This window comes from Neopsephotus bourkii, unplaced genomic scaffold (genome assembly GCF_033783945.1).
Source record: "Neopsephotus bourkii isolate Nb327-2 ecotype Australia unplaced genomic scaffold, CSIRO-AGI_Nbou_v1 NB_1615, whole genome shotgun sequence".
NCBI classification, from domain to species: Eukaryota; Metazoa; Chordata; class Aves; order Psittaciformes; family Psittacidae; genus Neopsephotus; species Neopsephotus bourkii.
Genome location: NW_026902090.1, coordinates 5370253 through 5387706, shown reverse-complemented (window position 1 = coordinate 5387706; position 17454 = coordinate 5370253). Strand labels below are relative to the sequence as shown.

The following is a 17454-nucleotide window of genomic DNA, read 5'->3' as shown; positions in this document are numbered from 1 at the left end:
AATGTGATGGACTATTTCCATCCTCCAAGTATTCTTATTCAGACTCAAGAACTACAAGCTGCCTAAGAGAATGGTATTCTTCCTGTAGTATGTGTGTTCACTCCAGCTAGATTCTCTTTATTAACCACTATGTCTCTAATTTCAATTGCATTCTGCTTACCTAGATACTCCCTACAGTTTCAACAGGATTTTGCATTATTCTCCCCCCTGTCCTTACCCTCCTTTGCTGCACATGGTGGAACAACTTCCAAGTTCCAATGGGCAGACCACCGCCCTACACCACTGCTTGAAACAATGCTTAACCACAGCTGGAGAAGCCAAAACAACTTAGAAATACCTTGGGGAGCTCTGTAAACTAATGGCACCATAGAAATGTAGGCTTGTTTTATACCCTGATAAGGTGATGAAGAATAAAATTGCTCCCAAGCCTTTTCCAGAATCTTCAGATGTTCTCCCCAGTGAGCAAAACAGAATTAAACACAATGACATACAGCAGTGAAACATTATGATGCATACTATAGGTGGGTCAGGTAGCTCTGTATACAACTACATGCAGCCAATGCTCTTTTTTAGCCTTCACTCCTCAAAGTTGATGTTTACCAGCAGCTGCCTGCCAGCCCCTGGGGTTTTTTGGGATGTTGCAGGGTTGGGAAGAGGGGCCTTGAGAGGACACGAGTATGGAGTGAAAAAGTAAGGTGATTTACACGGTTCAGCTGTTCATAAGAGTGACAGCTGTAAAAGCACATTGCTTTTACGTTTATGTCAAAATTAATCTTAACACCGGTTCCATAAGAACTATGGTGGTTTTGGTTTAGATTAGGGACTTGAAATCTACTAAGACGACATCTGGTGCCACAGTGAATTTCATCACATAGTCACTCCTGGCCACTCCAACCCCTCTAATAGGAAAACTGTGAGGAATTCCTCTGGCAACAAAGAGCCAAGTATTTCATCAACCCTGAGCCTGTTTCACCTCCTCGACTCCTACTCGCCAACTTCTTTTGATATAAGGCATTCCCACAGAGCAAGTCAAACACAGTGGCTGAACAGGCCTTTCCTATTCGGCTGAAACACCCTCCTGCCATCCTCCCCACCTTCCTTGGAGCCACAGTGGCCACACAAAGAGGAAAAGCTCCTGCCTGGAATATGGTCAAGCTGAGAAATATGGAAAAGGGAGAAACAGTAGGAGATGGAACACAAGTGGAGATGGGAGGCTGGCAGGTACAAGGCAGCTGACTTAAAAATCCACATAAGAGATTATATCACAGATATAAAAATACTGAAATGGCAATCAGTCAACAAGCACCACTCCCGCTCCTACACACTACATGGAGAAGGGTCTTCAAGAAGGCAAAAGTATGTAGTAATTGGAGAGGTATTAAACACATCCTGACAAGCACAATCATCTAAAGCACTAGAAGCCACCTCATTCACACCTGTAATTTTGACTGCTTTAGATTGCAAACTTAATTTCTGTAACTTTTTAGAGCATTTTTTGTTTTTACACGGTTTCCCCCCAACTCCCATCAACATTCACTGCATTAGCATTACAAAAAAAGAACCAAAACCCAAGAATGCCAACATTTACATTTCTTGCAAGTTCACCCACATTCTTACAGATTCCAGAGACAATCTTGGAGATTTTTTTCCCAGGATAAAAGACAAAACTGAAACAAACAGGGAAGAGAAAGCAAGTTCTGTTCACCTTCCTCTGAAGGACCATGTGAAGGCCAGACCTGGCCATGAATGCTCCTCATGCTCCCTCCTACAGCTGAGGAGGCTTACCCACGCAACAGCTTAAGCCCCAGCCTGACACCCAAAAGCCTCCAAATGGCACTGAACACTATTCTGCTCATAACTAGGAGCCTGATTAAAAGATCATTTCACATACACTAACAATGCTAGAAAATGCATGATAAATTGGGCATCTTCACAGGAACAAGATGTTTTCTTTCAAAAAGGAAAAAAAAAAAAAAAAAGAAAACCACTATAATCACTTCCAAGCAGATTCTTCAAAATCTGTTCAGATGAGGCATCTTTTTTCCCTCTAAAAAACAAAAGGTCTGCAATGACATTTTTACTAGAAATAGTGAAAAACATGATTTCTGTCTGCCAAAAATCAAACTGCATGATATACTCTTTAGCACGCCTGAAAGGTTTGCGCATTGTAAAAGTAGAAAATAGCAGCAAAGTTTAACTGAAATAAAAGACATAGAAAAAGAATTAGACACAGAGAGTTAAATGCCACTGTACAAATATGATGTAGTAATAAGCCTTTTGCCTCACCCCTTTCTAATCAATTAGATAATGGAAATCTAGAACAAGCTTAGAGCTACATTAAAGTTCATACCACTCTCCTAGCAAAATAAGTATTAAAGACAATGGTACTGTATGTCTGTTTATAACAAACATTCCTGTACCTTACTGCCCTTCGTTTCAGACAAAACCAGACTTCATTTATAAATGTCTAAGTAACTCAGCAAAGAATCAGCTGATCTGTTTGTGAGTTGTAAAACAAATGACTAAGAAAAATGCAACCTTTATACCAGCTGAGGCACAACACAGAGCCTCACCACACCTGCTGGCCTCTAGATACCTGCGCCTTGCAAGATCTCTATGTATTAAATAAATGGACCAGAGGATTGCACCGGATGGTGCAAGCTGAGAGCAGATGATTCACCACTTTTGGATTGCCCACACGTGCTCCTCTCTGAGCTGCACACAGGCGAGGACCGCTCGCAGCCTCCTGCTGCCGAGCAATGGAGCCTCAATGCTTTGACACACAAGGCTAGAAGATGGGTATTTCAACTACCTAAGCAACACTCACAGGAGCAGCACGGGTTGAAGGAATCCAGATTAAAAGGAAATTAGCCCTTTTCAGAAGTATAATCCAAAAAGTAATTGACACATGCAGAAAGCACTCAGAAAAGTTATACAGACTCATGAACCAACTACAAGGGCTGAACAACTTTTAGTATGACAACATGCTCCAGAACAATACGTTCAAAATCAGGGTACTATATTTATATACAAACAGTAAGAGGATACAAGGAGAATATCTGAGGAAGTGAGATAAAAAAGCTCCTGAACAGAAGAAAAAAGATGAAACTGAAAAACTGCAGAGGTACCAAAACCTTGAAAAATAAACATATAAAAATTAGTTTACCAACAAAGTTGATTTATTTTAACAAATACTTGCTACCTGTTTGTTCCTTTTTTACTCAACTATTCTCAAAATAGTAATGTGAATAAAAGCACAGAATGACACTTCCAAGGAAACAGAAAGGATCAGACAGAGAGAACAAGCACAGGTACAGGTAAAAGAAACATGACAACCACCACCATTTACCTGAAGTGAGACAGCAGTACTGGGTACAGACCACACGCAACTGTATGTATGACAGTGTACAGGAATAATGAGTGCAGAGAGGCAACAGACAGGCAGGACAACACAACTAGAGAAGACTTGTGGAGCAGGACCTGAACTAGTGTGTCCCCTGCAACAGGGCACAGACAATGCCACCTGCTCAGCATACAGTGCCTTTGCAGCAAGGTGCAACGTGCCAGTGCTATATTCCTCCACCCTGTCCCAAGCCTTTCTCCATCCCTCCCTTTGCTGCAAGGCAAGAAACAGCCAAATTACATCAAGTCTTTTGTTCCTATGCGGGGTTGTCGGATTAGCATGTGTATGATGAAACCTTCTCCTCCTTACCAGCCTCCAGCTCTTGTGATTCTTGGACATAAGATTGTGCAAAGGAAGGCTGCTTCTCTCCTCCACAATTCCTCCTTCCTCCCCTTCTAACATTCCCTGACAATAATTTTTCAAACAGAAGGTGGAGAAGAAGCTGCAATATGAAGAGCTGAATATCGCTTGCATGTACCGCACAAATTCCTACCTAACCAAAACCTTCCCTAATTCTTACACGGACAATGAGTAACATAACTGGCCTGTAAATTGTATTTACAGTATTGGCTTAGTATTAAAGTCTAGTTAAAATTTAAAATGAATGTTTATAGCCTTAGTTTTTTTTAAATGAAGATACATATAAAACCACTTTATATTCAATCAGCAGCCTATGGGGATCAAATTCAGACATGATGCACAGAAGGAAATTTTAGTTTCAAACGATTCTTGCTTGCTAAGCCTAAATTTGATCTGTGTCTGCAAGGACTACCACTTGGAAGCAGGACAAAGAAAGAGGTTTTAATTATGGCCTCTGCTGCTTGACATACTCTGCACTGCCCTTTACCTCCTAAATTCCTTGTGTCAGATCTATGCAGATGATACTATTTCCTTGCGTCCCTTCTCTCACAATCAACATCTAGCTTATTTTACAGAGCAAACAACATCGACACTGATGGTACTAAACCCAGGCCACATGATCCCTGCAGTAGGCTCCACACTGCAAGCTGCATTAGGAATACTTTGTCTTACACATACTTTATCTCTTTCCTACTTCTAACATTTGTTAATAAATTATCATTTTAATTCAAAAGCTGTTCATCTCTCCCTAGAAAAAAGTGACATCTTCAAGAAGTGTTTTTGTGTGTGCACTTCCTCCCTTATACTTATAATCACACCATAATCCCATAGGAATCTGCTAGAATATTCCTATCCCCTCCATGCTTTGGCCATGGTACTTGTACGTCTAGATATGGCTACAAAGCCTTTTCAAAGAAAAAGTTCAGTGCTCAAAGTATTTGTTGCCCAAATACCCCTTCTACCCTTCCTTCAGGAAAAGGAAGCACATGATTGCCCTGCAAGGCAGCTCTATGGACCCCTAACCAGGCTATGCTGCCCTGCATGCTCCCACATAGTATTCATGCTGACATAACAACATATGAAGATGTTAACAGAGAAGCCTGAATGCTAAATGGAATCAAAACTCTCCAGAATGCAATAGAACTTGCTAACATTCACCAGTTAGATTACATTTTTCCGTGAGAATGAGAGCAAGACAAAGAATTGCAAAATATCCCTAAAAACAACTTCAGCAGAAATTAAACCAGAAAACTATCCGTTTTAAAACTAAGCTTAAAAGGCCTGGGGTACTGTTTAAAAACAAGCCTTACAGAGCTCACGTGACCATAAATCAGACTTCAGATATCTGCAGACTGAACATACTGCATTTGTGGTGCAATGTCTATGAGAAAAATCAAGAATCATAGAATAGTTCGGGTTGGAAAGGACCTTAAGATCATCAAGTTCCAACCCCCCCTGCCATGGGCAGGGACACCTCGCTCTAAACCATATCACCCAAGGCCTCATCCAACCTGGCCTTGAGCACTGCCAGGGATGGAGCATTCACAACCTCCCTGGGCAACTTAAGATCAGCAAACATAAAACCTAGATGAAAAAGCATCACTTAGAGTCTGATCTTTCTCTGAATTTTCAGATCTCAAATCTCTGAATGAATAAGAAGAAAGAAAAACTTATCAACTATCAGCAACCAATTTAACTATACTACAAATCCAGTATAATGTAAAACTGGAACAGCTACAGACCCCCCCAGCAGAGGAAGATCCCTACAGGCTGCACCTATTTAGGTTTCCCCTTCTGTGATCAGAAGTAATTGCAAGTAGTAATTGTATTTGGTCACTATTTCAATGACCTGTATTCATACACCAGTAAACAGTTCCAAAACACAGGCACAGAACTAAGAAACAACTCAAGAAAACAAACAAACAAAAAAAAACCCAGCAAATCAGTCAGCAGTGAAATTATATTTCAGCTAAATCATTATTTTGTGCAGTGCTAAAGTAAAGCAAGACTGAAATTTACTATTTCAGCTGACACAGTGCTTTTATCTTTTACGAGAATATTCAAAAACTTACACATCCTAATCCTCAAAAAGCAAGTATGAAGCCAAAGGGCACCTGAATATCTCCACTAAAGAAACTAGAGTAGGAAGACTGTTATTCATCATAGGTATCTCAAGAAAAACACTGAAGTTTGAGACTACTGCAAGAAAATACGATCATGGTTGGTTAAATGGGGGTTTTTGAGCTGTTAAAATCTGTGCTTTCATTGAAATTTAACTATTAGGAACCTAGCAACTAAAATGCCATCTTAGGAGAACTAACACAAACACTTTAACACAAGGTAAAAGCTACAGCCATACCTCGACATCAACCCAGCACCTCATGTGTTTTCCTTTCAAATAGGTTTTCAAGCACTGCATCAATAGAATACTGTTTAGATTAAGGGATACATCAAGCCCAAAGAAAATAATTTCCCTAAACACAGGGGAAAAAAAACAGGTATTTCTAGATGGCAAGACTGTTATAACGAGCATGCTTAATTCCTCCAGTCTTATCTAAAACACACTAAAAAAAATTAGATATAAAACAGCAAATCTAAATTGAGCTGGAGAAAAATAAAATCACCAGTTCCAGTCAAAATTTCTTCCTCAGGTATATTATTATCAGGAGCTCTCAGTTATTATTTCTAGATGCTGTTAGCAAATTTGCATAAAAGCCACACCACTACTTTAAGAATGACAACATGTCATCAGAAATACAAAAAATAAAGCTGGGAGTGATCCACAAGTGGATTTGGTGAACTTCACCAACAGTGCAAAGTAATTCCCTCCCCTCTTATTTTATATATATACATATATATGTAACTTATAATGGTACAACGGTGTCAGCATATCAGAACACCTCACACTGAAAAGTGAACCTTACAGGCAAAAGAAAAGCTTGACTTAGAAGAACCAAATACCCTGCACTGGCTCATTAATCTGCTCGGTGACCACATGTTTAAGCTTCCATTTATCACTGCTTTTCAAGCTGGGATATTTTATTTACATTAGGCTGCAAGTGCTAGGCAGTGCTCAAAGTTGCATATTAATAATAATCAAAACCAAACAGTACTCTCAGAGAGATGTAAAGTGCCCATGGGTCACATTAGATGAAGAAAAAGGACCACACAACCTCTCCCCCTGATGTGACTGATAACAGACCTTAGAGCACTTGCTAGTTAGTGATAAAGAGTTTTAGCAGCAAGGAAAACCAAAAGCCAAATTAATCCTAAGTGTCTGGGTTCTGGAATTCTCATTGCTATTACAAAGGGTCAATGTAAACCTCATATTAGAGCAGCCACCTGAAAAGTGGTCCAAAAGTGGGCAAAAAGTAACATTTACAGAATTAATTCATTAATCAAGTTCTGCCCACTTACTTTTGGTAATTGAAAAGCAGCATGTGTTTCTACTAATGAATATATACACACATACCTGCAGTACATACGGGATGGCCATCAAAGGACAACCCCACAAATGTAAACTTGTTAACTAGATCCTTGGTTTCTCATTTAGTTCATGAACCAGGTTATACAATACTTAACATATAAAAATCGTAATTAAAATAAATATTTAAGACTGTTGCCCATCTCGCTCTCCACTGCTTGAGAAACTTGCTTAGATAGGAGAGAAAACTTACTCTTGATAGGGAGAAAAGGGTCTGAACAGTCATTACAGCCATACACAACCCATACAGAGAACCCTCTCTGTAGCTCATCATCCTTTGCTTACTATCTTCAGACATGAAAAACAAGTTGCTTCTTTATCACTGGAAAAGTTCAAATCTCAGTAAGATTTCCATTTAGAAAAAGCATTCCATGATTCTATGATTACACAACGATCGGCATTTTAAAAGTGGCACTTACATACAAACCTTTTGTGCTCTTTATCCCTATTTTCATTTGAACTTTTTACTTCTAGATAGAACTACAAACAGAATAACTCAGTGGTCAGAGCCATTACTTGCAGAAATCTCAGACATACTCTTGGTTACGATGACTGGAGGCAGCACACCGTACATTATCCCAGGATAAGGGAACAGAGACAAGCCGTAGCAATGAATAGTTTTCGTGCTCTATACAGCCTTGTGCCTTGAATGAACTTGTTTCTGTGCCACAAAGTAAGAATTTTATACAGCAAAGATCATCAAAGCTTATTCTGGAGCACTTCTTTTTGTGGGAACAGTGTGCAATGTATTTTCACTGTTAACTGGTTTCAAAGATAAAGAAGGACAAAACATGACATTGTAAAAGTACAGAACAATGAGAAAAATCAGCAGAAGCAGCTCTAAAGCTTACTTTCGGATTGCCATGGTATACAACTTATCAGTTTATATTAAATGTTACTGAAAGACAGCTAACAAGCTGGCCTGAAGAAACAACGGTGTGCAAACTGTGAAAGTCTCCCTGCTAACATGAAGCAGGTTTAAGCAGGGGAAAAAAAACCCAACAGTTTCAGTAGACACTGGAAGTCACAGGAGTGAAAGCTGTGACAAACACAGATTTCTGGTTCCAAGACTTTACATGTTGAGAATAACACATAAACATTTGCTTAAAGAGACTGAAGGAGTATATCCATAGTTTATATACATCGTTAGCTTTGAAACTAAGATGACACCAGCTTTCTGTCATATACTAAGTATGTCTTATTAATACAGAGGATCATTAGAAAAAACAAGGGGTCACATACTGACTACAACCACTTCAGGATCCTTCTGGGCAACATGACCTCTTGTCACACCACATGTTCAAAGCTCGAACACACTGCTCTCTATGGCTTTCATTACTGACAACAATTTCATGGCAATAAAGGTTTCACACCCATTTGCCTTGCTCCACCTTCCACTTGTCTGGAAGGAGCGAGGAGTTTGGGGTTAGATCCACCTCTGCTTCTTACTCATGGTGAGCTTCGCATGGGTCACCCCACTGGGCAGGCTCTTCAAGGCACTGATGGAACTGGGTTTCAGCTCCCACCAAGTCACTGCAGGAAAGGTAGAGCAACCCCTCTGTGACTGCTAATCTAGCCTGTAATTTCAGTGCCTCAGTTTCTCTATTCTAATGCAAAAGGGATAGCACACATCATGCAAAAAGGCCAGAAGGTTAATTCAAAGCTATAAAAAGCTACACGGTGTTTTTGATACTGTAACAGCATGTTTAGACATGACTATGATTTTGTCAGGGCTTCTGAAGCAGAGCACTTCACAAAAAGCAAACATACATCTTGAGAGTTGCACGCAGCTACTCCAGAAGAGAAAAACTGGTTCCTTATTCTCCTCTCTTTCTCTTTTATTTTTACACAACCTGATTTTGAGAAAAACATTTAGGGTTTTGTTACCACAGGAGGGCAGGAGCATGTAATGCTATTGCCGATTTCTTCTTGGAGAGAGCAGAACAAACAGTGGGAGCTGGAACGCAGATAGAGCCAAGTCAGAGACCTGGAGCGTGATGAAAATTCAGTCATACCAGCAGAGTTAACTGCTTGTTAATGAAGGCGTATGCATCCCATCTGCTGACTACAGAGGAGCTGGAACGGTTTCAAAAACATTCCAAGACAGACATACCATCAAATCTATGATGTGAACGTGTGATCCATACTCTGAAGTTTACCCCACTGATTTCAGCAGGACCGAGTATAGGCACAGACACAGGCAAGCACCGAGGCTGCAGGATACAAACCACGTCCTTGTCACACTTTAACTGTCACTGCCCATTAGCAACAGAAACCCTCCCAGTGTCATTAATTCTGATTTCAGGAGAAAGTTCTGGCTTGTACCCAGCAACTAATTGGTTCAATAAACAGCATCTCAGAAGCAGAAAACATGATACTACAGTGAGAGCTTGTAACTGAAACCCCGATAGCTGCCTGGGTATGACTACAGGCTTCTCAAAAGAGCTGGACTGTAAAAAAGCAGTTTTAAAAGACAAGGCAGCGTACAGTTTAAATGCAAGAAGTAACTCCCAACATTTACCAGAAGACTTCTTATGGGGAAAAACAGCTACTGTAAAAACATGCTTAATGATGATCTAAAACACAGAAAATAAATTTATGGATGAAATCATGGAAAAAAAAACAATCCCAGTTGTTGTATTTATTGTATGAATTACAACTCTCGGCTATAATATTTAAACTTCTGTTTCCTTCCTAACTAGGCCCACCACACACAATATGCTGTCAAGAAAGCTGCCAAACAATTGAGTATTCCCAAAAAGCAAATCTATAGCCCCCTGTGAAAAACAAATACAATCACCTGAAATCTGCCATCAGCTGCACACTGTCCAGGATCTCAAAAGAGTTAAGAGAGACTTACAAGAGCAGAACCTGCTGCACGAAGACAAGTTCTCAGGTTTCTTAACTCATGTTATTTACCAACATAAATTTCCCTTTTCATGAAATCATCCAGAATAGTTCAATATATCAATAAATTCAATATACCTCATGTAACTGCCGGTATTATCAAATTCTCTTTAATAAGAACTAGTTTAGGTTTTTCAAGTACTGCACAATAGCCATCAGATTTTAAAACCTATTAGAAAAGTAATTGTCACAGAGTTGGTATGTTAACAAGAACATTTAAACTGAGGCTTCATTTAACCTATCCATCCCTTCAATAAGAAAATGGTGCAAATCACCAAATTATGCATATTTTACAGGATTTTCTTGGCTTTAAGCCCTTTGATCATACAATCAGTCCTCTACAAGAACCATTTTAAAAAATCATGTACTCTAAATGCTATGTCAGAAGCAACAGCAAAATGGGTTTTCATGATAAGTCCTTCATATTCTGCTATAATCAGCATTTTGCAGGACTCCACAGATAGATTCTCTGATAGCCCTTCACTTCCTTGTTTAGGAGGTCACTTTTCTGCACTATTTCCTTTTATAAAGCTCTATTTTTGACTGCTCTGGACTTTTGTTTACATATTGAGCCACCTGATGCCTCCAGGAGCCATATAGCTTGCTAATGAAGTCATTTTCTCTCTGCAACACATAGCGACTCCATGTAACTAAATGCTTCTAAACAGGACTTAGTATCTAAGGTAATCTGAAGACCACTCCTCTCTGCGTGGTTATCCCTTAGAATTGAAAGAAACACAGTTCTGCTTTTCTGCAGTGGCTAACTCAAAGAGGAGGGGGAAGGGGAATATAAAAGAGAACGGAACTCTGAACATCACAATTTCAGAAATACAAGAGTTCCCCTAATAAACAGAATAAGAATTACTCGATCATTCCCTTGTCTTGGACAGCTGGCGGTTGATGGGGGGGGGAGAGCAGTTGGAAAGGAGACACTGAAAGTGGTTATAGGCTTTAGTTCACCTTTTTTTAAATGCTGATGGAACAAACTCCATCATTTTGCTGGTTCAGGTATAACATGAAGGAAAAAAACCCTGAAGCTAAAAACCCGAATTCTTCCACGGCACAAAGCACTTTACTCAGCAGCACCTGCACTGTACGTATAGCTTTAGCCAATTACCTATAAATTTACTAGGACCTTCACTTCTGTGCTACACATGCTTTAAGTTACAGTGACACTAAATTGTTTTCTTTAGGTTAAAGAAAAAGCTAAACTATGCAAGATTTAAAACAGTAAGAAAAGAGTATTTTTACTTTAAAGCATTTTGACTCAAAGTGAGTGCTTCCTCTCAGGACAATTATCAATAAACATGACTAACGCTGTGTTACACAACAGATTCTATCCTAACTTTCGCCATCAAAACAATCCCACAACTGTTGAGAAATCTGATTATACAGAAGATTGAACATTTTACATGCTACAAAACACAGGTTACCACTACTCCCAGTCAAGGAGAGAAGCCTCATAATGAAGAGAAAGCAAAATCCCCTATTTGCCAAGATTTAGATGACTGGGACACAGGCAAAAGAAAAAGGAGAAGCCCAACTCCCTGTGATCATTACTGCATCTGGTTACAAATAAATGTCAGGCCCTGGTCAGTCAGGTATTTCGACATAAAAGTACATTTATTTTCATTCCCAATCAACACAAATTGCTAGATCAATGGATTGTTATGACCATTCAAACTGTCATTGAAGCACATCTTCAATTTCAGTTTAATACTATCCCCTAATTAGGATGGAAACACTGAAAACACAGATCTAAATACAACAGCAAACCCTGAAGTGGTTTTGTCGTATTTTTTTAGGTACTAACCTAACATTATCTGTAATAGCTATTGGGTAATTACTGAGCATACATATACTAAAGCTTAAGGTTCTCAGGTGTCAGGGAATCAAGACTATTTTTATGCTTTCACTTAACATTATTTAACCTTGTGTTTTCATGCCCATCTCTAGAAATATTTTAAACTTCTAGCAGACAAAGCACAAGGTTTTGACAGGGTAAGTGTTAAAAATACTGTATTACAGTCGTTTGTGCGTTGTTTGCAGCACAATGCAGAATACTTCATGTATAAGTGAATCATCAGTCATCATTGAAAAGTTCTCAGTAAATTCATGGTTTCCTGCAATACTATCATGTACTGTTTCAGAAAACTGTTTTCTTAATATTAGTTCCAAGAGCAGGGTCATTCATCATACCCTTAAACCCAACAACTACCACTGCTCTGAAGCATGCAAACAAGTGAAAGAGTGACAGGTTACTAACATCGGATATAGTTTTAAAAACATGAACAGCTGATTTAAATATACCTTTCTTGCTGTAAGTTTCAGAAACTAAACCACTAAAACACAGTGAACCCTGGATTACAACTGATTAGCCAAAAATATAGTTTAATATATTACCCTTCCCAAAATGTGTCACAATACATTAATAACAAGGCTGTAGCTACAAGACATTAATCCAAACCTTTAACATATGGCATTCTATGATGATTTTAAAATCTCTATGCACCTACTAATCAGTACGAGTCAAGCAAGTGATACCAATCGCTGTTCTGTTTAACAACTTTGTAAAGCAAACTTTTGACAGATAGGGGATGGCAACCTGCCACCAGTTCCCAAAAAGTGTCTCCTTTCAGTCAGATCACTGCATCGACACTTGCAAAGGAAAATTGGGGTGCTTCTGGGTAAAGACAGTCATAAGTCACGGAATGTTTCAGCAGTGAAACAATGATGGCACAATACTGCACATTCCTTATGCGCAAAATATTCCCACAGACATCTATAGGATTTCTGGAAATGAATGCAAAACCAAGTCTCGAGCAAACATGTTTTGCAACCCCAAATATAGTGACTTTAGAAATAGTTGGTGAAAAACTGCTTAAGCTTTCTTTTTTTTTCCCTCCAAGCGCCTGTATGAACCTGTGGGCTGCAAGGAGTGGGAGACTGCAACACGGGTGAGTTAAAATTACACCGCATCGCAAACAGGCTTCACTATTTAATAAAGATGCGCTTCAGAACCCCTCTGCGAAGCAATCCCAACCACAAACAAGAACTGTGCTACAGAAAGAACCTATTTTAAAGCAGAGCAGTCAAAGTATCGAGAGAGTGAACTGAGATGTGCTGCAATATTTATGCAGCCATTATAATGCAAATGCATGAGGTATTAGAAAGGCTATTTGCATTGGTGCGCAGCCCCTTCAGTCTGCTACAATGCCAACAGAAGAACAATTAGGATGCATGCATAACAAAAAGGCTCCAACCACAGGGTAGGCAGGTTTGCTGAACCAGATACAATATCCATGGGATCAGCAGGGCTCGGCAGAAATACTGTCTGCTGGATCACTCCAGAATATGAAGCATTTTAAGACACAAAAGCACACAGAGGATTAAAGTGGCAAAGGTAAGAGCAAGCTACAACCAACTTACTATGAGCACCAGTCGCGTGTTTCTCAAGATGAACAACTGGGCTGGGGCAGAGCTCACCCTCCCCAGCGCTGCTCCTCTCTGCAACACCCCAACACCACTAACAGACAAAGAGCAAACTTTATTCTAAAAAACACTAAAACAAACCAGCTGCATGCTTTCCTGAGGCAAAAAATACTCTCCAGTGCGTTTTGTAACATAAAGGGAAGCAGGTGTGCAAATCAGGATCTAATGTACATCCACTCTGAAAAGAGGATGCTTTTGTAAAGAACCCAAAAAGCAAAGAAATACTTCAAGTCTTTCCTATTTTTTTTCATGTACACCTTTAACAGTAAAACAGGATTAAAAGAACCACGTATATAGATTGTTTGAAGGAGTCTGACCAGGCATCCCAGTATTTATCCACACCAGTTCACAGCCTCTTAACGTATTCTCACGCTAGTCAGCATGTCCACAATTATGATAAGCTCTGTTCTGTCATGTATTTCTCTTTGAGAGCAACACAAACAAAGTACTTCTTAAACTGCAACAATCTTAAAACAGACTAAACAATGAAGTTTGAAATTACTTTTTTGAAAGAAAATATCAACACTACATGATTTCTTTACAAAATATATCCATTACCTGTAGATTAATGATGGGAAAATTCTTAGTAATTAGAATTCCCCTTTTACCTGGAGACCATTGTTTTGCTGTACTGAAAATGCCTTTATTGAACCAAATCTGGTGTCGGAGAATGCCTAGATTTAATAGTATGTTACATCTATTTCACAACACCATCAAGCCCAAGCAACGCAGCAAAAAACAAGCAAATTAAGGTCACTGGCTAATACTGCAAACATTACCTGCTCATTATACAACCTGTTACATTTTATCCCGGTACATTTTGTAACACAGCAAGACTACTGTATCAAACAGACTAGAATATGTCAGCCGGTACAATTATAATGTAAACAAGGGCTCTTTTTGTCTCAGCAATCTAGTTACAACTGGCTGTGTAATCTTCACTACGGTGTCCTTCCCAGCCCTCTCTCACACACACAAAACCCATCAGAAAGAGAAAGAACAGAAATACCTCCTCTGAGACGCAGTTGCATGCAGTAAGAATAAATACAAGCTATTACAATGACAGGCAGGAAAGCAAGCATCACTTCAATTACGGGAGGATAATAAGAAAATCAAATAAAAAGCAAACAGCCTCGAAGCATTTTGGGTGGGAAATGCCAACGGCCAAGCTGAGTGAGAGGGTACAGAGCACTGGATGCAGGTACATGTTATGGGCCACAAGCTGCGCTGCACCCAGGAAAAGCAGAGTCACCCAAAGGGCAGGGAAAAGGTAGGCATCAAGGGTGAGCCATCCTGGGGCCAAGGGGCAAGAAGGGGCAAACACTGCCTTCCCCTTCCTCCATGCATGCAAACTGTCACCTTTCTTCAGACACGAAGGAGAACCTGCTGCTAGAGACCCATCCTCTTTTTAGAACCCACCCAAATTCTCCACAATAGTATTTTGGAATATCTGGTATCTCTTTAACGTAGTTTTTATTTCCTTATCAACATTTTAAACCTTCCCAAAAGTCAGCCCAGTTCTTTGTAGGGCTTCCTCAAGCCTTGTCAAGACAGGATCACAAAATGCAATCCTTCATGTTCGTAACAACCAGAAGATACTTTTACAGCCTCAATTCAGTTAACATGCAGGAGCACCATACACACACGTAAGCAGCACATGCATCCAGCTATTGCAGGGGTGCTGTACAGAGGTCAGCTCATGCAGTGACAAGCTGGGACTGCCTCACACACACCCCGCTTCAGCAGAAACATTCTTTTCTAGAAAGCCACAGCCAAGTCACAATGAATCCCAGGGTTTCCTAAAAGGCACACGCACAGCGATCCTCCGAGCAATTCACTTCTGTGCACAGGCTAAGGGTGCAGCTGGAGAAAATATTCCTCGTCTGAAGGAATCCCTTCAAATCACACAAAATTCCTGGAGGAGAATACACCCGTCAGTACGATTTAAGTGTCAACATAACAAAGGAACGCCCCTCCCAGCACCTCCTGCCTTACAGATATGTCACGCTGGAAAGGAAAAACTAGACTAGGAAGAGCAGCTATTGGCAATCAGCACTGTTTATCAACCCTACCCTTGCCATCACCCCTAAGAGAAAACGTTGGGGATTGTTTCACATTTCTAGAAAGAGCAGAATAGAGGGATGTGGCAGAAGACAGCATCATCTTTGAGGAGTCCTCAGCATCCCTCAAAGGAATGCTGTGGACACAAGGAAAGCTTTGTCTGGAACCATCCTTCTGTATTACAAGATTACATATAAAATTGGTTTTACCTGATGTACATGTTTTGCCTTGCCACACATACAGAAACCCTGACGGCTGGCAAACACCAGCCTAAAACAAAAGGAGTCCAGCTTCAAATTAGTAATCTCCCATTTTACTCATCCAGAGCAAAGAATAATTACATCCAAAGCCAGAATAGTCAAACTCAAATCAGTCAACAGGAATTAAGAGGATAAGAGTGTTACTAAAATTAAAATGTACTCACAACAGTGTAATAACAAATTCATAGGATACAGTAAATCCTCCCCAAAACCACACTAGGATTATATCAAGATCACTATGCAACATATGCCTGAAATATGGCTGTAAATAAGTGTAACTTAATTTGACCACCACCTACTTTAAGCCCTTGATTTTATAAATAGAAGCATCCCATAATGACTAGTGATTATAAAAAGGCAGTTTACAAGGTAAAAACAACAATAAGCAGAAAGTCAAATGTGTAAACAAGAAACAGGAGAAAATCATGAAGGTAATTACTAAAACCACCTTAATTTCTGCTCTGATAGACACAAAAAAAGACCCAGCCAAGTCCTGCAGCAATCACAACACGCACAATTACAACTCCTTGATCATGAATATTCTGCCTCAAAAGTGTCTGCACATGTGCAGAGCTGAGTTGAACGTATGCATCCATAGTCCCAGCTCAACCACATCAGGTAAAAAACACTAGCACTACTTCAGCACTTCACAGTTCCCTCCTCACACACTGTGACTTTCTACTCCGTGTCCCTACCTGCGGCTAAAGTAAAGCAGCAACAGTTCCACCAAACTTCAGCTCTGATGAATTTCTGCACAGCCCACACCCAGTCGCAATTTTAGTCAACAGCCGTTCACCCCACCTAAGATTACTACAGCTTTTTAACCGTTTCCTAGAGAAAGATACATACAACTCGGTGAAAACACCTTCTACGGCCACACATAGCTGTCACACGGCTTTTCTGCAACACCCCTCCGGTTTAAACACTAGCAAAAATCACCTGGCTAGGCAGGAAGGCGATGATTTTTGAAAGGAGGTTTTGCCTGTCCGTCTCCATCAGAACTGCCACAATAAATACATCGGGTGAAACAGGAAAAGAACCTCACGCCTATAGAAGAGGGTGGGGGACAGCACTCACACAGAGAGGCAGATGTAATCATTACCCTGAGCGTCGGTAATCATTACCCCGAGCACCAGTACCACTACACACATGCGAAGTCCCTCAGATTTCTCTTAGCCAGCTCTCGGCACCGGGAGCTGGCGGGGAGGAGGAGAGGTGAAGCTGTAAAGCGGAGCTTCCTCCTTTCTTTCTGTTGTTGTTGTGGCGGCGGCTGGTCGCTGCCATCGCCCGGCAGCGCGGCGGAGCGGGGCAGCCCTGCCGCCAAGCCCAGCGGGTCGACCGCCCCCCCCCCAGCCCCGCCGCTCGCAGCGGGCGGCCCCCAGCCCGGCCCGGCCCGGCCAGACCCGACCCGCCCCACCCCACCTGCCTGGGGCCGGGCGGGGCTGCCCCGCCGGGGCACGGGAGCGCACACACACACGCACGCACAC

At 40.6% G+C, this 17454-nt stretch overlaps 1 protein-coding gene across 5 annotated transcripts in view; it reads right to left on the bottom strand.

Annotated features, from left to right (window-relative positions):
* The window catches only part of SHOC2 (SHOC2 leucine rich repeat scaffold protein), a 70665-nt gene that overhangs the window by 52720 nt on the left and 491 nt on the right, over positions 1-17454 (bottom strand). Inside the window, exon 1 of one of the 5 annotated variants that reach the window (XM_061372680.1) lies at positions 17092-17163. The exons of the other annotated variants lie outside the window; for them this stretch is intronic. The gene's annotated coding sequence lies outside the window, so the exon portion shown is untranslated. Of the gene's footprint in view, positions 1-17091; positions 17164-17454 lie in introns of those variants that run through there. 5 annotated transcript variants of the gene reach the window in all.